Source organism: Hemitrygon akajei, chromosome 3 (genome assembly GCF_048418815.1).
Source record: "Hemitrygon akajei chromosome 3, sHemAka1.3, whole genome shotgun sequence".
In the NCBI taxonomy this organism is placed as follows: domain Eukaryota; kingdom Metazoa; phylum Chordata; class Chondrichthyes; order Myliobatiformes; family Dasyatidae; genus Hemitrygon; species Hemitrygon akajei.
This window is the reverse complement of record NC_133126.1, coordinates 74,790,685-74,814,475: the sequence shown is the minus strand read 5'-3', so window position 1 is coordinate 74,814,475 and position 23,791 is coordinate 74,790,685.

Sequence of the window (23,791 nt, the reverse complement as noted above, 5' to 3'; positions counted from 1 at the left end):
ACCTCACCTCACTCATTAACAAGGTGTTTTGTTCACAGAACTGTTATTCACTTGATGTCTTTTGTTTATCACACCATACTCAGTAAACTCTTGTGTGTAAAAAGCCCAGGAGATCAGCAGTTTCTGATATACTCAAACCACCCTGTCTGGCACCAGCAATCATTCCATGGTCATTTACTTGAAACACATTCCTTTAGACATTCTGATGTTTGGTCTGAATGACAACTGAGCCTCTTGACCATGTCTACATGCTTTTCAGATCGGCTGATTAGATATTTACATTAACGAGCAGGTGTATCTAATCTAACTGAGTGGAGGTCAAATGCAGACAATTGAGACAAGCTTAGCATTTTAGTTGACACTGACCTGTTGGGGTCACGTTCAAAGTACATATACTCTCTGTTGACATATACAAGCCTGAGGTTCACTGTCTTGTGGGCATACACAATAAATCCAAGAAACACAATAGAATCAATGAAAGACCACACCCAACAGGATGAACAAACAGCCACTGTGCAAAATACAACAAATTGCAAATACAAAAGAGAAAAATAATAAATAAATAAAATATTAAATAAATAAGCAATAAATATCAAGAATATAAGATGAAGAGTCCTTCAAAATGAGTCCATAGGTTATGGGAACTGTTCACTGCTGGGGTGAGTGACGTTATCCCCTCTGGTTTAAGAGCCTAATGGTTGACGGGTAATAATTGTTTCTTCACCTGGCAGTGTGGGTCCTGAGCCTCATGTACCTTCGTCCTAATGGTAGCAGTGAGAAGACTGCATTGCCTTTTGGTGGGGTCCTTGATGATGGGTGCTGCTTTCCTGTGCAGATGTGCTCCGTGCAGATGTGCTCAGTGGTGGGGAGGGCTTTACCCGTGATGGACTGGGCCATATCCACTACTTTTTGCGGAATTTTCCGTTCAAGGGCATTGATGTTGCCACACGAGGCCATAATGCAACCAGTCAATATACTCTCCACAGCACATCTAGAGAAGATTATCAAAGTATTAGATATCATGCTGAATCTTCACAAACCTCTAAGGAAGTAGAGGTGCTGCCGCGCTTTCTTTATAATTGCACTTATGTGCTGGGCCCAGGACAGATCTCTTGAAATGATTACAACTCTGATCTCCTGATAGGCACTGGCTCATCTTCCTGAGGTCAATAATGAGTTCTTTCAGACATTGAGTAAGAGCTTCAAAAGCCTGTTCATTGCTTTATGTTTCTATGATTATGACGATGACCCTTTATATTGTCTGTAAAATAATTAATACAAGCACCTTTAAACGTTTGCAGACAACAACTTTTCAAATACCTTTCTTCAGGTAAATGGTCTCAGATTTTTCTCTTTTCATTCACAATGAATTGCTCATGTTGTGGTGCCGCCAACATCGCGGCCTCTCTCCCAGATTGGCTCAATCGCTTTTACGCTCGGTTCGATGTCGCTAACTCTGAACCTCCGAGGAAAGCCACCGCTACAACCTGCAACCTGGTCACCTCTGAGGCTGTGGTATGCAGATGCTTCCAATGAGTGGACAGTCGCAAGACTGCGGGACCACACAGCATCCCAGAGCGGGTACTCAGGACGTGCGCAGCACAACTGGCAGGTGTGTTTACAAACATTTTTAATCTCGCCCTCTCCCAGTGTAGAGTGCCCTCCTGCTTCAAATTGTCCACCGTTGTCCCTGTACCAACAAAGATCAAGATAACATGCCTGAATGACTGGCGTCCTGTCGCACTCACCTCAATAATAAGCAAATGCTTTGAGAGGCTGGTCAGGGATTACATCTGCAGCTTGCCAACACCCAAACTGCATCCCCTACGATTCACCTACCAACACAACTGATTGACAGATGATGCAATAGCCACTGCTCTACACTCTGTCCTTACACGTCTGGAGAAGAAGGATGCTTATGTGAGAATGCTGTTCTTGAACTACAGTTCAGCATTCAACACCTGATGCACCATCAATAACTCTCTGAGACGTGAGGCGAGATATAGGCTTTTATTCGCTGGAAGAGAGCAGTCAGCAGCAATAGATCCCCATACGACATCCTGGAGACTGAGGGAGGAGCAGTGCCTCCAATCGCCTTTATACCGGTGTCTGTGGGAGGAGCCACAGGAGCAGTCAGCAGGGGGGGCGTGTCCAGACAGGTATATGTAGTTCACCACAACACCATAGTTCCATCCAGGCTCGACAAGAAGCTCAGAGACCTCAGCCTTCACCCTGCCTTGTGCAACTGAATCCTGGACTTCTTGTCAGATTGCCAGCAAGTAAGAGTGGGCTCCCTCACCTCCAACTCTCTGACTCTCAATGAAGGAGCCCCTCAGGGCTGCGTACTGAGTCCCCTCCTTTGCTCCCTGTATACCCATGACTGTATCGCCACCCACAGCTCCTATCTGCTAATTAAGTTTGCCGACGACACTACATTGATTGGCCTTATCTCAAACAATAATGAGGTGGCCTACAGGGAAGAGATCATCTCTCTGACACAGTGGTGTCAAGAAAACAACCTCTCCCTTAATGTCTCAAAAACAAACGAGCTGTTTGTGGATTACAGGAGGAATGGAGACGGGCTAACCTCTATTGACATCGATGAATCTGGGGTTGAGAGGGTAAACAGCTTCAAGTTCCTTGGCATCCACATCAGTGAGGACCTCACGTGGTCTGTACAAACCAGCTGTGTGGTGAAAAAGGCAAAACAGCGCCTCTTTCACCTCAGACGGTTGAGGAAGTTTGGTATGGGCCCTCAAACCCTAAGATCCTTCTAAGGGGGAATAATTGAGAGCATCCTGTCTGGCTACATCACTGCCTGGTATGGGAACTGTACCTCCCTTAATCACAGGACTCTGCAGAGAGTTGTGCGGACAGCCCAGCGCATCTGTAGTTGTGAACTTCCCATGATTCAGGACATTTACAAGGACAGGTGTGTAAAAGGGTCTCATAAGATCATTGGGGACCTGAGTCACCTCAACCACAATCTATTCCAGCTGCTACCATCTGGGAAATGGTACCACAGCATAAAAGCCAGGACCAACAGGCTCCGGGACAGCTTCTTCCACCAGGCTATCAGACTGATTAACTCACGCTGGTTTGAGTGTGTTCTGTGTTACATTGACTGTTCTATTCATTATAAATGATTATACATTGCTATGCTTGCACATTGCACATTTAGACGGAGATGTAACATAAAGATTTTTAGTCCTCATGTATGTGAAGGATGTAAGAAATAATGTCTATCCAATTCAATTCAGCTCATACCTTCTGCCTGTTTTCAGATTGCTTGAATAGAATGAGAAGGCAAACAATCCATCTGCAGTAATCTGGATCTCTGTTATACAGAGGCAGGAATTTATTTTTCCAAATGTGTTGCAAATATTCAAAAGAGAACCAGAAGTGGATGAGGTTGACTTTTCTAAATCCAAGAAGTGTCATTTTGAAACAGCCACCTTGTGGCTGTCCTTTCCCTCACAGTTATGCAGATCCGATAGCACCATTAGTAGGTAAGTTTCACAATCTATAAACTTATTACATAGCACGACATTTCTGAGGCAGTGAGGTTTCTGTAGAGCCATGAGGTAGCAAGCAATGTGCAGCTCATCTTTTCATTTCCAACAACCATAAACTGATCTCTCTCCAACCTCTTATTGCTGCCCTGCCCAATCTCATCAACTCTACCACAACCCTATCAGCAATAGCTCCACCTCAGAGGAAACTTTGTGGCCTTATTGCCTGTTATACTTAGGGATATTTGACAATTTGTGCCAAAGTAACCTTTTTGTCTAACTTGTTTTAAACATTTCCTTTTAATTTAAATCTTATTGACAATTCTCAAAATACAGTTTTTCTGAAACTACAGGGGATAGCCCAAAATGTTAAAACTGTTTCTTTGAATTCAGGTGTTACCTTACTAGATGAGTATTTCCAACATTTTCTTAATTATATAGATTTCTAGTATCAACAGAATTTTGCTTTTAACATTAAAAATTAAAACTGTACTACCTCTTGCACTTTTGTACATAAATCCTTTTAACTAAAAGAAGTGTTAAAGTATGCTGTCAAGAATATAATAGACAGAAAATAATTGTTTTTATTTCAATATGAAATAATGAATTACAATAACAGCCTGCAAAAAATAAACCATATTGGACATTCAAGTTTGCTCAATGCACGATCAAGCAAAAGAACACTAGCTTTCACCAAGTGGTACTCAGTTTGATTGACAGCTGAACTGGCTAACTCCCAAACAGAGAAATCAGAGGGCAGACCAGAGGTCGAGTCTTTGATTTCCCGTTGAGCTAAGTCATGCTGATGTGCAGTCTGAAATGATCCAAGATGGCCACTAAAGTATCAGTTTCTTTAGTAAATATTAACTCTTTTCAAGCTATTTCTTACCAGGAAATTGTGTGCAGGTAAGGCCAGGTATGCTTTGACATATTATAAATTTCTTTGCATTGCAAAACATCAAATTTCATATTATATAAAACTGCAAATAAATCTGATTCTAATTTAGGAACTAGAAATATTATAAGCAGATATAAAATATTGTAATTGCCCTTCAGTTTAATGATATATAAAAGGAAATTAGAACAACTTGGTGAACAAAGGATATCACTTTAGTAAAGAAAACATAAGGGGAAAGCCCTTTTAACCCATTAATTCTGATACTATTAAACACCTAATTTTATACTAATCCTATCCCCAGTCTATTCTCCCCATATCCCCATTGATTCTGCCCAGATTCTACCAGCCACATGCAGTAAGCATGTGGGACAATTTACAGCAACCAATTAACCTATCGGCCTGTGAAATGGTAGGAAACCAGGGCCACTGGGGGGAAAGCTCCCACAGTCACAGAAAGAACACACTACAATGTAACACACACAAAATGTTGGAGGAACTCAGCAGGTCAGGCAGAATCAATGGAAATGAATAAAGAGTCGACATTTTGGGCCATGACCCATCTTCAGGACTGGAAAGGAAGGGGGGAAATGCCAGAATAAAAAGGTGGGGGGAGTGGAAGATGGATAGCTAGAAGGTGATAGGGGAGGTCAGGTGGGTGGGAAAGGTAAAGGGCTGGAGATGAAGGAATCTGATAGGAGAGGAGAGTGGAAAGGGAATGAGGAAGGGCACCAAGGGAGGTGATAAGCAGGTGAGAAGAGGTAAGAGGCCAGAGTGGGGAATAGAAGGAGAGGGCAGGGGGAGGGAAAATTGTTTTTACCAGAAGGAGAAATCAATATTTATGCCATCAGGTTAGAAGCTACCCAAACAGAATATACTGTGTTGCTCCTCAAACCTGAGGGTGGCCTCTCGGTGGCACAAGAGGAGGCCATCGACTGACGTGTCAAAAGGTAATTAAGAATCAGAATTAAAATTTCTGGCCAGTAAGTTCTGGTTTTTTACTACAGCGGACTTCTTTTTCTTCTAATCATGTTCTTTCTAGTAGAATTTTGTACAATTTATGTTTAACTTTTTTTTCTTGTTGAACGTGCAAACTCCTCACAGACATCACCAAGGGTTGCTGGGGCAGGGAGGCACTGTGCCATCTACCTTGAATATTTATAAACATACCTTCTGCAAGTTAAAGAGAAACAACCTCGGGGAGATAGGTGAATTAATAATATCCACTTCCATTTACCAGAAACTTCAAAATAATAACCATTGGTTCATTCTATAATGTATCCAGCTGTGTTAGTAAAGTACAAAAAATACTTATAATCTGCAATTGTTGAGAAGTTTGATCCAAGCAGAATATCTAATACAACCCCATAATTTAAAATAACATTTATACAGGGATCAGTGGTGCTGCATATATGATAGGTTGTAGTCAGAGTTTCCAAAGATGAGGCAGGTTACTCATTCTGAATTTTATTACAAGTAGGCAAGTGTTAATGATACCATTTTATTGTCTATACTGTTATTGAGTGGGATTTGCTGTTATATGTAATCTTTCCTTCTTACAGAAAACAACATTTTGTCATTGTTTAATTTTAACCTAATATTTAAACTAAAAATAATGCAGAAACATTCATTTAAGATTATTTTTGAAGTTAAGTCCAAGCTTTCCCTTTTGTTATCTGTTCTGTATGGTTTTATGTGGAATGTTTTGTGAGTATGAAAATCATAAGAATGTCAACAATGATAGTAACACATGAAAAATTTGGCTGAACAGTTATTTCCGTATCTAAAACCGGAAACACAAAGGAAGATTGTTTATTGATGTTCATGGTTTTCCTTGCTTCCTCATCTGAAATATAATTTTGAGGTGAAGATTTTGTCCGACTCATCAAAATTTGCTGCATTTCTACTTGCTCAACTTTCCATCTAAAATAGAGATTGGGTTATTGTTAAATATCTAAATAGGAAAGAACATAGAAGGGTTTTCACTTCTCTCACGTCTTTAGTGACAATGGTCTCTCAAAGCTCTTTTATAACTAGGGATATTTTTCTGAAGTGTCGTATCTGGTGAAACAGATACAGAGCATACAAACTGAATGTTGCAACATTCTAAATAAAAACGATATCTGCAGTTTCTTTGCATCACCTTGCATGTTTTAATCCTCTTAATAAAGAAGACAGATAAATTATATTAAAAAAACAAATGTTGTTGCAAAAGGGGCATTATGAAGTGTAAGCATTTCAATCTCCTGAAGGCTAACCTATTTGTTATTGGCCTATTTAACCGTGGGAAAAAATAACAGAACGCAAGAGTTAAAGCTTGGAGTTACACAAATTCTCATTGTGCTCTTTTAGTTTCTTTACCAAGCCTGGATTGACACAGGTATGCTTCAAAATAATTGCTACACCTTTGGCAGAAGATACACATTTACAACGTTTTTTCTGAAAGTTTTTCTGGATCCATTAAAATTTTGGCAAGCATTTGAAAGAAACTACAGTGCCATAAAAGAGCAGACTAATTCAATGTGTGTGACTGATTATACAATGCACTAGAGGAGGGAGATACAAAACAACAAACAGAAGTGGAGGAAGATATTCTGCATGAATTGGGAAGGAGTTGCAGAAATGACTTGGAAGGTTATCCGAGACAATACAGATACAGGAACATGGTGAACTCACTCATATTGCCATGGTCATAGAAATCTTTCAGTGAGGAGAAATGAAGCTCTCTGTGATAATTAGCAATGAAACTGAAAAGCAGAGTTACTTAAATAGATAGACTATTCTCTTTGAATTCTGCTACTTTTGTCATTCATAGACAGGCAGGGTTGGGTCATTTTAGGTGACTTGAAGAAGCAAAGATATTGGTGTGAAATAATAGAGAAAGAAAATGAAATCAGCTCCACAGATTTGGAAGAGAGATTGGAAAATATAAGAGGGAAAGTTGGAAAGGTAAGAGTCTGAAAGTGCTTCAAGTTGGTTTCCAATCAAAAGCAAAACATGAAAACAATATGATTGGAGTGGGAAAAGACCAGAATTAAAGTATGAAGAAACTACATGAATGTTACGGAAACAGAGTATATATGAAGAAAAGGAAAATAATCGGCCAGTGCATTTCCCAGTTTGAATTTTTAGACTGTGCTTTCATATTTGTGATGCTGATGAGAATAATAGTAATGAATGTGGGACTGTCACTTGTGTTTTGTGCCAGGGAGCTGAAAGAGCTTTCATAATAAGCTGCACGATTGAGCAATGTTTTTTCTACCAACAGAGTCACAGGAGCCAAGTTGTCCATTGGCTTCCATCATATTCTTCAGTGCAATTTGCTCAGAGCTGGCCAGTTTGTATAAAAGAGAGAGGAAATTTCAAGCACAAATAATGATCAATGTTAGTTCTGTTTCCATTATTTTCAGAATCAAAATCAGAATCAAGTTTAACACCACCAGCATTTGTCATGAAATTTGTTGTTATGTTTCAGCAGTACATTGTGATACATTATAATTAAAAACTGCAATTTACAGTAAATACATATATATATAAAGCTAAATTAAATAAAGAGTGCAAAAAGAGAAAAATTTAGTGAGGTAGTGTTCATTGGCTCAATGTTCATTAGAAGAAGCTATTACTGAATCATTGAGTGTGTGCCTTCAGGCTCCTGCACCTCCTCCCTGAATGGTAGCAATGAGAAGATAGCAATGTATATCCTGAGTGATGGGGATCCTTAAAGATGGATGCTGCCTTTTTGAGGCATCGCTCCGTGAAGATGTCCTGGATGCTGGGGAGGTTAGTGCCCATGATGGAGCTGACTGAGTTCACAACTTTCTTCAGCTTATTTTGATCCTGTGCAGTGCCCTCTTATATTGGACGGTGATGTAGCCAGTTAGAATGCTCTCCACCTTACATCTGTAGAAATTTGTGAGTATTTTAGCTGACATACCAAATCTCCTCAAACTCCTAATGAAATATAGCCATTGTCATGCCTTCTTTGTAACTGTATCAATATACTTGAACCGAGGATGGATCCTCAGAGATGCTGACATCCAGGAAGCTAAAACTGCACACCCTTTCCACTACTGATCCCTCGATGAGGACTGGTATCTTACCCTTTCTGAAGTCCACAATCAATTCTTTGGTCTTACTGACACTGAGTGCAAAGTTGTTGCTGGAACATCACTCAACCAGATGATCACCATCTGAAATTCTGCCAATAATAGTTGTATCATCAGCAGATTTATAAGTGGCAATTGAGCTATACCTAGCTGTACAGTTAAGGGTGTAGAGAGAGCAGAGCAGTGGACTAAACACACATCCCTGAGGGACACCAGGGTTGATTATCAGTGAGGTGAAGATGTTATTTCCAATCCACAAAGACTGTGGTCTTCTAGTGAGGAAGATGAGGATTCAGTTGTAGAGTGAGGTACAGAGGCCGTGGATATGGAGCCTTTTGATCTGAACTGTTGGAATGATTGTGTTGAACGCTGAGCTGTAGTCAGTAAACAGAGCCTGACGTAAGTCCAGGTGATCCAAGGCCGCTTGAAGTGCCAATGAGATCGCATCCACTGTAGACCTATTGTGGAGATAGGCAAATTGCAGTGAGTCACAGCCTTAGGCAGGAGTTGATTCTATCTTTAATCGACCTCTCAAAGCACCTCATCATCATAAATGTAACTGCTACTGGACGATATTCAGTAAGGCAGCTCACCCTGTTCTTCTTGGGCACTGGTATGATTGTTGTCTCCAACAATGAGAGATTGAAAATGTCTTTGAACAACCCCACCATTGGTTGGCACAGGGTTTCAGAGCCCTACCAGGTACTCCATCGGGGCCTCTGCGCGGGTTCACCCTCTTGAAGGATGTTCTGTCATCGGCCTCTGAGACAGAACTCACAGGGTGACTGGATGCTGCAGGGATCCTCATAGCTGCCATTTTATTCCCCGTTCAAAGTGTGCATAAAAGGAGTGAAGCATCACAGGCATCCGCAATGTTAGGTTTCCCTTTGCAGAAAGCACTGGCCTGCAAACCCTGCCAGAGCTGATGTGCATCCGATTCTGCCTCTAACCTCAATCGGAAGTGTACTGTCTTTAAAACAGAATCTTGGCAGCTCAATGTGCTCAGATAGCCAGACAGTTTATCACCTTGGTGAGATTTTGTTAAATGCACTGATCTTCAGGTTTTCAAGGAGGCTCAAAGTTTTAAGCATTGATTTAGAATGATTTTAATAGGCACCTTCCCAAAGGTCTTAATACCAAAAAGGTATTTAATAAGTTATTGGTTTATGTACAACTTTGCAGCTAGCAAATGATTCCATATAGCTTTTAAAAGGTCAGGTTATTTATAATCATTTTTTATTTCAACTAAAAATGGTTGTTTTTCTCATCAAATCCAATTTTAGTTCTATAAATAAAACACCATTATGTTACTATTCTCAAGAATATTAAAAGCCAGAAAAAAAGACAGTTACGTTCATTTAAAGAAAAATATGTACGTTATTGGATTGATAATTTCATGTTCACATTTTATATGTGATTCTATATTGACGCTTGCGCAAATTATTCAATTCTGAAAACTGGTACAATTTGGAGGTGGATTACTGAACGTGAAGTAGGTTCTCTTCCTCCAGGTACATGGTTGTAGACAACAAGTGATTTTCTTCTGCTCAAGGAGAAACATCCAGGAACTTTGCTAAGAGCTTCTGGTCCTTTATGATTAAATTACTCAGTCAGCAGGCTCATATTTTACCTCAGTAACAACGTTGCAGAAAATGAACTGAGTAACTAAAGAACAAAAGAGAGAGAGAGATTTGGAAGAGAAAGCTATATTCAAAAATGTAAGAGAGCAAAGGAAGTCACTAAGAAGGTGGGTCACATAATTGGGCGGATAGAAAGCTAACCAGATGTTTCATTCCAAGAAGCAGTCTCACGCCTGAAGTGAAATTCTGGTCAAGTAAGGGGACAGGAAAGTGGCAGTAAGTGAAAAATGTGCAGGGATCCAGTAAGTATCCAAGAAGGACACTTGACTCTGCACTTAATCAAAAGCTATGAAGATTTATAATGAGACTTCAAAGAGAACAATCAAGTTTGCTACAGCTGTGTGCTAAAGGGGACCATTTAAGGAAATTCAATAGTGATAGGCAACAGCATAGTCAGGGGAATAGTTGGTAGAACGTGAATCTAAGGTTAAAGACAAATGCAGGCCAGGGGAAGAACAAGGAGTGTGAGGGGAAAATTGAAGTTGTCGTGTTCCATATGATAGCAAATGATATGATATGATAGCAAATGATAGCACCGATAGAGTAAATGGTGATTGGTTTATTATTGGTGCATGTACCAAGATACAGTGAGGCCTAGGTGAGCATGGTAAGGACCCAAGTGCTGGAGTATCAGAGACTAGGCTCTATTCATGATTTTGAGATTGAGATGAGAGCAGGGTATTTAGTAGATGTTAGATGAGAATCCAAACGAGACAGAAATCCAAAAATACAATCACAAGCTGAACTAAAGTTGAGCTAATGATTGAGTACCGAACCTGCATTCAGGTTCTCTTTAAATATAAAAATCCTGATGCCAAAACATGGCCGCCAATTAGCAGAGTGTTCCTGAATCTTTAATGGAGCCACACCAGCTATCTATATGCTGGAGAATCGGAGCATCTAAACCCTGGGAGTTGGCACGGTTGGGTGCTTACCATAACAGAACATCTTGTCTTGCATTACATCCACACGGATCATTCCTATAACAACAGTGCATTGAGATAGTACAGGGGAAAATAATAACAGAATGCACAATAAATGTGTTTTAGTTATAGAGAAAGTACAGTATGGTAGACAACAAAGTGCAAGTCCATAACAAGGTAGATTATAAGGTTAAACAGCCATCTTATTGTTCTACAAAACCATTCTGTCGTATTTTAACAGTAAGATAGAAGATGCCCTTGAACCTGGTGGTATTTGCTCTCGAGCTTATTAATTTCCTGCCTGATGGGAGGGGAGGGAAGAGAGGATGGTAGAGTTGAGTTTGCTTGGAATTAGAGTATTGAAGGCAAAGCTATAGCCAATAGACAATAGGTTCTAATGTATGTGTACTGTTACGTACCCCGTAACTGGGTCACTTACCAGCAAAGATAGAGAGGTCTGTTGAAGTCTGATGGTACTATTTTTAACAGTATTTATTGATGAAATACACAAAAATAATATCAATGCAAACATACAGATAATATACGTCATCAATACTAAATCTAAAAGCGCGGGTATAATAATAATCAATAAGAAATAGCTCTATCATTGTCTAGGGGATAATGTATTGTCGATGGAAATATAAAAGTCACTCAAGTTCATTCAAGCTGCAGGCTGCAGCCTTTTGTTGGAGTCAAGAGAGAGAGTTTAAACTTGCCCATTCCTTTTATGATGTCAATCCTTTGAGAGTCGGTGGGGCTGATTTCTCCTTTGTGTTAGCTAAAGCCGTCCTTCCTTGGCAAGGCCCACCAATTCCGAGGTAAATGGAAAAGGACGCACGTGGACCTTCCACCAGCTTTCGCTATTTCGCTGTTACAGGATTTCTAGCGTTTCTTCTGGTGCGTCTGAAGGGCTGTTTCCCAGACCCTCTTTTATCCTGACTCACGGGGTCTCAGATGTCAATCAGGGTGGAATAATGCCATCCTCCAACCAGCCCACGTTGCCTGAGGGCTTCCATGAAGCACAGTACTCAATACACAATTCCATCTCCAAGAGACAATGACCTATTCCATGGCTTTGTATTGCTGAGGGCCAGGACATTCCAAACGTCTCTCTCTCATTTCCTGGGTCTCCTGACCTGACTTAATAGCGATCTTGCGATTCTCAAAAAGGAGGGGGCACAGGCGTAACAGTACTTACTGTCCAGTTACTCCAGAAATGAATGTATGGAGGTGGCATCAGCTGTAGACCTGTTCTAGCAGTAGGCAGACTGCAGTGGGCTAATGTTGTCCAGGAAGTTGGAGCAGATGCATGTAATGACAAGCCTGTGCAAGCAGTATCAGCAAGAAGTGTCTGTGTTAACCACAAAGGTGCTAATCTTTCAATTACTAATTGAACCATAGGAAAATTTGATGAGAGAGTGTAATGCATGGTTCAAGGATGAGCGTGACCAAAATGGGTTTCAATCAATGGAGCACTGGCACTGGGGAAAGGAGGTTGTTCCACTAGGTTGAGCCTCACTTGAATGGGTCCAGGAGCAGTGTCCTAGCAAACTCAGTAACTACTGTAAATAATTTACTGTAATTAGTGCGGAGGATTGTGGTGAGGATAAATTTTAGTAAGTTAAATTTTAGTTAGTAAAAGACAGGGTGATTATGCAAGGTGGCAAAATGGAAAATTAGCTTTATTTGTGACTTGTACATCAAAATATATAGTGAAATGCATCACTTGCATCAAACCAGTGAGAATTGTACTGTGGGAAACTCAGAAGTATCACCACGCTTCTGGTGCCTGTTGTAATGTGAACAAAATCACCAGTGAGACTTTGGTAGATATGAAACAGTCTTTTATTCAACAAAATGAGACCCAGCGGGCATCATATTGAGACCCTTTTGGAGAAAGAGGCCTTTTCAACCCAATATTGCATGACATTTAATATGTTAAAGTTCAAAGGAAAATTCAATATTTATAATGTATCTACAATGCTTCCTTTGAATTACATATAACTTTCACACCTCTTTCTTTGTACCTATACTCCAAACACCTAAAATGAATGTTAATCAACGTTGTCTGGTTTTTCAATTAACTGCAGTTCACAGCTCTAGGAATCTATTATTCAGAGCTGAATTTTAAATTTAATCTACAGTCCATATTCAGGTCTAAATATCAGTTGCTGAAGTTAATATTTTGCTATATAACTGAGCTCCAGAATACTCTCTAAAAGTGCCAACAAAGCATGCTGACAACTTACTAACCCAAACGGTCTATCATTGGCAGTTACAGGGACAACATACAAAATCTTTACAGACAGTGGCGGGAGTTGAACCCTGATTAGAGACTGCTGGTGCTGTAAAGTGATTGTTCTCACACCACACTGCTATGCCACACTATTTGATACCGTGGTGCCCTGTATGGTATGATATATAAATGGCAATGACAAAACAGAGAATGATAACCAGAGAGCGTCAGGAAGGAGCAGAGTCAGACAGAGGAGGATGCATCCAATTACAGTCAGAGCAGGAAATAATGTCAAAAAGATAAGATTGAGGGCACTTTATCAGCATGTGTGTGCCATATGAACAAGCAGTATGAATTGGATATGATCAAATGGGAAACATTGCTGTAAAGTGACAAGGTAGGAAATTAAGTAGTACAGAATACTTTTGGAAGGGATGGACAAGATGAAAGATGGAAGCACTTATAACATGCATAGGAAAAAGCAATGGCCAAAAATGAAAGTTGAGAGTAGAATCCGTGCTTGAGCCAAGAAACAACAAGGAAGATCGACGTTGGTAGGATGGTGTTAAGTTGCCCAAACATTGGTTGGTAATAAAAGACATAAAATAAATCAGAAATATAGAATTTTACATAACAAAGATAATGAAGTAATCATGTGATCTTCACATACAGGTTCGACAAACAAGATTAGCATTATTGGTTCGGAGAAAAACAGTAACCAATTGGTTACACGAAATGTGCAACTTCATGAAGTCGTGTTTTCTCTATGGTATCGTGAGGAATCAGTGAAATGTGAAAATGGGTTAATTAATTATCTCAAAGTTAAGGAAACTTCAGAGTATGGTAGAATTTTATATCAGGATAAGAAGTGATTTGCTTCAATATGAAATCCAGTTAGTAATCTAAACAAAGCAATCTCTGAAAGTAGAAATGATTTGACTGTTGTAGTTTGGGAAAGAACATTACAAGGTAAGGCAGTAGTCAGCAATGTTTAATATTTAAAGAATACATAGATTACAACTAAATGTGCCCTTCAGGCACAAAATCCCAACAGAAAGAGTCGACGTTTATAGATGATGATGTGTCATAGAATCCTAGACCACTACAGCACAGAAACAGGCCTTTCAGCCCATTTAGTCCATGCCAAAGTATTATTCTCCCTAGTCCCATCAACTTAATCCTGGATCATAGTCCTCCATAACCCTTGCATACATGCACTTACCCAAATTTCTCTTAAATGTTGAAATTAAACCCTCAACCATCTCTTCCACTGGCAGCTCATTACACATTCTTCCCATCTTCTGAGTGAAGAAGTTCCTCTTATATATTTCACCTTCTACCCTTAACCTATAGTGTCTACTTCTAGTTTTCCTCATTGGAAAAGCTTACTTGCATTTACCTTACCATACCCCTCATAATTCTGAATACTTCTAATTATAATTTCAAATCAAAGGAAAAGGCTTAAAATATACTGTACCTAAAAAAGAAACCTGTGCAAAAAAAAACTCAGTATTGGGAAACTTTCAGCATACAGCAAATAATGATATGGGAATTGATAAGAATTGGAAAACAAAATATGAGACTAATTCAGTGAGAATTACAAAATAAATATAATTCAGTAAGACTAAAAGCTTCCATAAATATATAGAAATTAAAAGATTAGCAAATGTTAATGTGGATTCCTTACACACTGAGAGAGAGCGAGAGAGAGGGAGGGCAAAGTATATTGTGAATGAAAACAAAATGAAGGAAAACTGAATAAGTATTTAGATTTTGAGACTATTCTTTCCCCTGGAAGAAGGCACAGAAAATTTGCCAGAGACAATGGAAAAAAAGGGGAGCACAGTGAGCAAAGATTTTAAAGAATTTGGCATTAGGTAAAAACAGTATTGGTTTTTGGCCACATTAATTTCTCCAATAAATGCTCAGGCCGTGATGACCTACATCGCATAATTTGCTAAATGGCCATCACAATAACGGATGCACAGATTGATATCTTACAATAACCTAGTTTTTAGAATGTTTCTCACAGATTGAAAAATAACAAATGTAGCAAACTTAATTGTAAAGGAGGGAGAAACACATTGTATAACTATAGATCAGTTAGTCTGACATCATTAGTATGGAAGTTGCTGAAATTATATTAAGTAAGCCACAGCATTTGGAAAATATTTACAGAATTATTGGAATCAGCATGGATTTATGAAAGGGATATCTTGCTTGACAAATCTGAAAGAGTTTTATTGAAGTTGTAATCAGCAAAATAGATAAATAGGAACCAGCTGACGTAGTGTATTTGAATTTTCAGAAGGGCTTTGCTAAAATGCCAATGAAGAATTTGAAATATAAGACCAAAGGCCAGGGGATTGGTGGTTATATACCCAAATGGACTGAATATTGGTTAACAATAGCAAAAACAGAACTGGAATAAATGGATCAAAAAGGAAGTATGTGAGCTGCTGGAATCTGGAGTGAACAAATGGATTAGAAATTTGTGATTAGTGAGTGCTGGAGATTTCTATGCTGGACTTCCTGCTATTCGCAACATATATCAATGATTTGATTGAGGATACCAAGTGTAATACCTCCAGGTTTGCTGATAATGTAGAGTGGGTAGCAGTTTAGGTTGTGCTATGCATGCAAAGAGACTTTAGAGATATAGGGAAGCTAAGTGAACAAGCAAGGACATGGCAGATGAAATATAATGTGGAAATATGTGAGATTATCCACTGTAAAATAGCAAATATATGTATTTGAAATGTTGAGATTGAAGGTATTAGTGTTTAGAGAACGTGGATGTCATTGTACAAAAAGCGTTGACACTTAATTTGCAGATACAGCAAGAATTAAGAAACCAACTTGGACTTTAACACGATTACATTTGAATACAGGAGTACTGCAGTTATATAAGTACTGGTGAGACTATATCTGAATATTCTGTGCAGTTGTGGTCCCATTACCTGAGGAAGTATATACCCAGAACAGAGAAAGCACACTGAAAATTTGTTAGATACGTTTCTGTGGAGGGCAGATATGGTGAGGGATTAAGCAGAGTTGTGGAGTTTTGAAGATGAGATGATCTCACTGAAACGATATTTGTGCCTTCACAGGTTAGATGAGAGATGACGTTTAGCACCAGGATGGAGTGTCAATGGCTTAAAATAAAGGATTAACCATTCAGGAGCAAGAGGCAAAAAATCTATTGACAAAGAGATTAGGGATCATCCAAGAGGGGCTTCAGAGTATATTCCAGACAGAGAATGATAGGTTTTGGGTATTAAGGGAATCTAAGGATGCAAGTTTGATGGAGTAAAGTGCTCAGATAAAAAAACCAATCACGATTTTACCAGATGGCAGAAGGTATGCAAGGGCTGAATGGCATAATCCTGTTTTTGTTTATGTTCCTTCAGTTTCGTTTGGACAGATATATGTTTTTCCTCTTTTGTTGTGTGTTCCTTTGCTTTCAGCTTGGTTCTTTTGAGCTTTGGTCATGAGTGATTTGGTGGAACATTAGTAAATCATTCAGGCCATTGAGCCTTTGTCTAAACTCCACTGACATGTTCCAAACTGTATTGATCATTGTCTCTGCCAATGATGGAAGAAAAGAGTAACAGATGCAAAAAGACCAGAGTCTGGAGCAGAAAGTGCTTTGAGAATATGGGGCAGGTGGGCTGCAAAAATATGGTACATTCTCCACCTATAGAGCATATGGTGAAACAATTGATCACTTACGTCAAGTGTCAAAGACTTAGGACTCCCCATGGAAACTTAACCCAACAAGCACCATCACAGGCATGTGGTAGATTCAATATATGTTGCTTCGAATTACAAAAAAATCCAAAGAATTTTTATATTTTCAATAGAGAGGTGTATTATTTGTTTTGTCAATATTTAATAATGTACCATGAAGAATGTATAAACTTAATCAAAACTTTTTGAAGTTACTTTGCTTTTGATTCTTTCTTCTTTCATGGAGATATCTCAGCATCAAATTTTGAATTTTTAAATGGGAAAGCCAAACAAAATAATTGTCAAACTCCTGTCCATGCTTATATTTCTATTATTTATATTTTTAGGAATCTGACCAGTTCTTGTGTTTAAGGCAGGTCAAATGTTCACTATCCAGGTAAAAGGCAATTTGTAAATCTGTATTCTTAGAATTCATGATGGACTCTATTGATTTGATTTCTTTCAGATGTAAACTTTGATAGATAGTAGGTAAGAGTCCCAAGTATCTGGGAGTACAGTTAGACGAGAAGCTAGACTGGACTGCCAACACAGATGCCTTGTGCAGGAAGGCACAGAGTCGACTGTACTTCCTTAGAAGGTTGGCGTCATTCAATCTTTGTAGTGAGATGCTGAAGATGTTCTATAGGTCAGTTGTGGAGAGCGCCCTCTTCTTTGTGGTGGCGTGTTGGGGAGGCAGCATTAAGAAGAGGGACGCCTCACGTCTTAATAAGCTGGTAAGGAAGGCGGGCTCTGTCGTGGGCAAAGTACTGGAGAGTATAACATCGGTAGCAGAGCGAAGGGCGCTGAGTAGGCTACGGTCAATTATGGAAAACCCTGAACATCCTCTACATAGCACCATCCAGAGACAGAGAAGCAGTTTCAGCGACAGGTTGCTATCGATGCAATCAATGCTCCTCAGACAGGATGAAGAGATCAATACTCCCCAATGCCATTCGGCTTTACAATTCAACCACCAGGAGTAAGATAGGTTAAAGTGCCGGGGTTAGGACTCAATGTATTTAAGTAAACTACTTAAGAACTTTTTAAAAGCTATTATTAATGCTTTTTGAGAGGGTGATTTTAGATGCATATCATATTATTACTGAGTTAAGTATTGTATGTAATTAGTTTTGCTACAATAAGTGTATGGGACATTGGAAAAAATGTTGAATTTCCCCATGGGGATGAATAAAGTATCTATCTATCTATCTATCTATCTATCTATCTATCTATCTATCTATCTATCTATCTATCTATCTATCTATCTAAACCTTGAATGATATTAACAAAAGGAAAGCATAAGAGAAATGAGTTAAAATAAATGGGAATAGTGTCAGGAGTTGAAGGGATACATCCAAATACCCGGAGGGAAATAAAAGAATGATATTGAAAGCTGCAGAAATTATATTTCCAGTTTCTAGTGAAAATGGATCTTTGCCAGAAGACTGTTGAATATTTAATGTTATACTCATTGTCATGAAAGACAGCTCAGTTGGTTAGACGATAACAAAAACAAACACATTTTAGGACCCTTGATTTAAAGAAATACTGTTCTATGTGCAGATTAAAAATAATACTAGCCCCCAACATACTCCTCAGTAAAAAATGATTGCCCTTGATAAACATAACGTAGTTTTTTAAGGATGGTGAATTTGCTGTATCTGGTGCAAATGGACTTTCAGGAAGCTGAAAGTCTGGAGACTGCTGAAAAATGCTAGGAACTATTGAAATTGTGCAAAAATAGGCTAAGTACAAATCAGAAAAAGATAAAATGGATTTAAAATTAAGGGCAGTTCCTCAGAGTGCATGGAAAGGGGATGAAATGTCTCATGGTTCTGACGCGGACCACAGCTGTTCACCCCAGTGAGTTGAACGTATATCCAAAGGAAATCCGTGTCAATAATTTCAGCAAATACAAAAATATAAGGGATTAATTTTGAGCGTAGTGGGAATATGCAAATGGATGTTGATAAAGCAGATTATGCAGAGTATGGCAGATGGGATCCATTGCCAGGTACAGAAGAAGGACAGATGTGTTAACAAGGGCATGTAACATGCCGGGCAAATAACTGGCTGTATATGTAAACTGTATGTGATGAGTGCAAGTTGTGGAGTAATAACTACACAGTTTTCATGGATACTTTGCAGTTTACATCTGTAAACTTCTGGCTATTAGCCAAGAAAGCTGATTAGTAGAGACTGTCCTAGGTGAGTGAGTGTCCACAGAACAGTGTGTGAGACCAATGATGGTTCTCATAGCTTATCCTCTACCTGTCATCCCACTCCCCCTCATTACATTTGTCCCTTGGATTCATAAAGTGGAGATGTCGCCATCAGGGACTGCTTCCTTTAATACTGTCGCCTTACTGTGACCCTCTCAGATGGACGACAATAGTGGCCTGACCTGACTAAACGGAGCGGCAGTGAGAATGGAGACGTCTGGCTTCACTCAGTTTCACAGCTGGAGACATTAGCTCACATGTGTATTGGGTACGTAGATCAGAGATGAATCACTGAACGTATGAAATGTAACCAGGTCAGAAGAGGTCAGTGCAACTGCCAGTTCCCTGGAGGTGGAAAATTTTGTTTTAATCATCCTTAAAAATCTGAACATGACTGACAAGGCCGACATTAGTGGCCCAGAGGAGGAAGTGGTGAGCAGTTTTAGAGATATACAATGTGGAAGCAGGCACTTCAGTGCATGTCCCTAATGATCAAAATGCACATGTAAACTAATCCCATTTATGGTATTTAGCCCATGTTCCTCTTAATCTTTCCTATCCATGTACCTGTCTGAGTTCCTTTCAAATGTTGTTATTGGACCTGCCTTAACCATTTCCTCCAGCAGGTCTTACCATATTCACTCTAACCACTGTCTGAAGAAGTTGTCCATCGGGTCCCTTTTAAATCTTTCCCTTCTCACTCTAGATTTTTTGTTAATTCCTTTTCCCTGGGAAAAGACTGTGCAGTGATTTTTTTTAATGCTGTAATGCTGTTCTTCTTGAAATGCTGCAGTCTGTCTGGTAAAGATCCTCCCAGGGTGCTGCCAGAGAAGGGTCTCCAGCATTTAGACCCAGTGCCAAAGGAAGAATAGTAATATATTTCCAGGTCAGAATTATGTGTGCCGTGTCGGGCAATCCCAGAGGTGGTGGTGCTTCCACATGCCTATTCACTGACTCCCTTCTGGTGCTGAGGCTGGTGTACTGGGAGTTGTTGTTGGAGCAGCCTGCTGTGCACTTTGTAGACAAATGCAGGAAGGTTCAAGATATTTGGTGGTGTAGCTGACAAATCAGCTACTTTGACTTTTATGGTGCTGCATTCATCCAGGCAAGTGAAGAGCATTTGACTATACACCTAACTTATGCCTTGTGGAGAGGTGGAGAGGCTTTAGGGATGTCTGGAGGTTTGTTGTTGAGAACTGAAATTACTGTCAGAGCTAAGGCTTTGAGTCAAAATGATCTTAGAATGAAAATCAAATTGGACAGGTTGTTGAAGAAGAGGAATATAAAGGGATAAAGGAATGGGGTGACATATTTCATTCTTTCCACCACTCATGAATTGGATAACCACCAAAGTAACCTACTTGGGCCAAGCTGTCTTCTTCAGTCTAATTCAAGAAAACTGTGAAACAGCTTCAGCTCCTTTTGAAATCTGTTGGTGAACCACATCACTTCCTGAAAGTTGATTTGGAAAAAACATTATGGTCATTAGCATATATTATTACTACAATTTATTAACATCATTGATCAACTTGTAATTGAAGTTCTTAAATCTTGAATGTCCCAGGAAATACTTCTTGGATTGTCAACTTGTTTTCCATCATCTGTGGCTGTCAAGTTGATAATACACTCCATTAAAGCTCTGTTAAACTTTAGCGTCAGCAGATGGGCAATAAAATACACTTGAGGGCATCCTTTTCCAACACATGTCATCCAAAACTCCCAATATATTTTAACATTCCTCATATTTTAATATAACAGTTATACACTGAGAAAAAAAACATTTTAAATCTACTTTGGTTATTGAGGGGATATTATTCCATTCTGGAATTCAGTACAGTCAACATTTCCATTGGTGTGGAATAAAAATTTCTCTTCCGCCAGTTCTTGATCCATTTTGAATAGTTGCCCTTGGATGACCGAGTCAGTTACTCTGGCATTTTTTACCAATATTTCACAAGTTTCCATGAAAACATTTATTAGTTTCCTCTTCATTTGAGAACTCACAGTGGCATTTTTGTTTGCCATTATTTTGATAAACTATGCATGCTATTAAAGTGAGACTGTTAATCTTAAAATGTATTAGGGGAGCTTCCAAATTAACACATGACTTTGATGCAACTGGATAGTGTCTCCAGAATCAATTCAGTAAAGTACAAATTCTAACTGAAAAATTTAAAAATAATCTATTTTTCTGATCAGTAGTCAGTTGTTGCAACTGGTGAGGGAGGTAGCTTGCCTTTAACTGTATGATCATCTTCATAGATAGACATTGAACATAAGAGATTCTGCAGATTCTGTCCTGATGAAGCCTTCTGGCCCAAAAGATTATTCTTCTCCAAAGATGCCGCCGGCCTCACTGAATTCCTCCAGCATATTATGTATAGAGCAAAGAACATTACAGCACAGTACAGGTCATTTGGTCCACAATGTTGTACTAATCTTGTAGTGGCATCAACAAAGGACTTCAAGGCAGATGGTCCTGAGTTTGAATCAGACTGGGTCCCAACCTGGGCAGCAGCAGCGTCTATGTGGAAGGAAGGCCTGGCGATCTAGCTTACATCTTGCCGTGAAAACCCTATGGATAAATACACTATCCAAAGGGTCACCATGAGTTAACGACGATTCAATGGCACTTAACAGTAGCAACAAGATCATTCTAATCCTTCCTGCCTTCATAAACCTCCATTTCTCCATCATTTAAGTGTTTCATAAATGCCCCTAGTGTATCAGCCTCCACCACAGACCTGGCACTCACCACCCTCTGTGTAAAAGAACTTACCTCTGACATTTCCCCTGTACTTTCCTGCAATCAGCTGAAAATTACGTCCCCTGTTACTAGCCAGTTCAACCTGGCGATAAAGTCTCTGACTATCCATTTGATCCATGTCTATATTCCCTTATGTGCCTCTCAGCCTCTTATCCCTTTTCCGTTTACATAATGTAGTTGATTTGAAAATATGAATAGATGTGCAGAGAATGGGATTACTTGCTTGTGTGGGACGTAAAAAACATTGTAATCCCTTGTACAAGAAGGAGCAGGAAAACGCTAGTAGCATGTCTAATGATAAACTGTTTCTTTGATAAGAATAAATAATTCAGATATGTTTCTTCTATGAAACCTATTGAATATTGAAATGTCTAGATAGAGTGGACATGGAGGGGATGTTTTCTCTAGTGGTGGAGTCCAGGACCAGAGGGCACAGCCTCAGAATAGAAGGATGGCGCTTTAGAATGGAGATGAGGAATTTCTTTAGCCAGAAGGTGGTGAAGCTGTGGAATTCTTTGTGACAGATAGCTGCAGAGGCCAAGTCACTGGATGTATTTAAAGCAGAGATTGGTACATTCTAGATTAGTATGGGCGTCAAAGGTTAAGGGGAGAAGGCAGGAGAATGGGTTTGAGAGGGTTGTCAAGCCGAGGAGTGGTAGTGGGGACAAGCTCCCACTACCTAAAAGTGCTCCTCACGGCATGCACCTCAAATAGCCTCTGACAACCAAGTCCAACTCCTGGCCTTCTCGTGTGGATTAGCCTCTAAGCCTGGTGAAACTGTTTCTACTGACAGGAGAAGGGGCAAAGGTGAGTCCTAGCACCTTAAAGTCAGTGCTTCAGGTAGATGGAGCTCGTCAGCCTGGGAAGGCAGTCCATCTAAGAGAGGGAAAACTCTGATTTCAAACCTCCGCTGCCTTGCGGTCATACCCACTCATGGGAAAGGCTTCGGGAGTAAATCCTGAGGACAAATCCGGAGCTGGAGTCCCTAAGGCAGTCCAACATTGCCTTCAATCTTATTCTGGCAACTCCTGCAACGTCACTGGTGCCAAGCTGTATCGGCCCTTGCCCTTTCCTTGGGCAACATCAGTGGCATAGAGAGGGGAGACTTGCTGCTTGGGCAACTGCCAATCTCCCATAAAAAAAAACCTTGCCCTGGCTTGCACCCTGGAGAGGACACTTCGGTGTCGCCTCACCACGATGGCACAAAACTTTCCAGGTGCAGATCTATGGTCTTGCGAGACAAATGAATGCCATCATGATGGAATGGCAGAGCAGTCTTGATTGGCCGATTGGCCTAATTCTGCTCCAATGTCTTATGGTCTTATGGACTTCTTTGTAAAATTATATAATCCAGTGGGAAAGGAGAAGACTATTTGGACCATTCTTGACTGTACTGCCTTAATACAGACTATCAAAATGAGTCTAATTTTCCATAATTGTAGATTAGGGCATTGCAATTACTTAATAAATATGATGGCAATTTCTGCACGTACTTTTCTCCCGATCACCATTCAATGTAACAGAAAAAGTGTTTTCACCAATCTTAATTTAGATTTAAGTTCATTGGTTATTGTCCCTTCGAAAAAGGGAATGATACTTGGTGTTCTCTTTCTGGCCCAGTTATAATTTCATATATCATAACAAAATATCCATCTTAGTCCCTACTGTCCTTGAAGAAGGTTCAATACTCCTTGGATAGTCTTTCCTTTTATTCCGTCTTGCAGATGTCCTTGTGAATCTCCTCGAACTATCAGCATATTT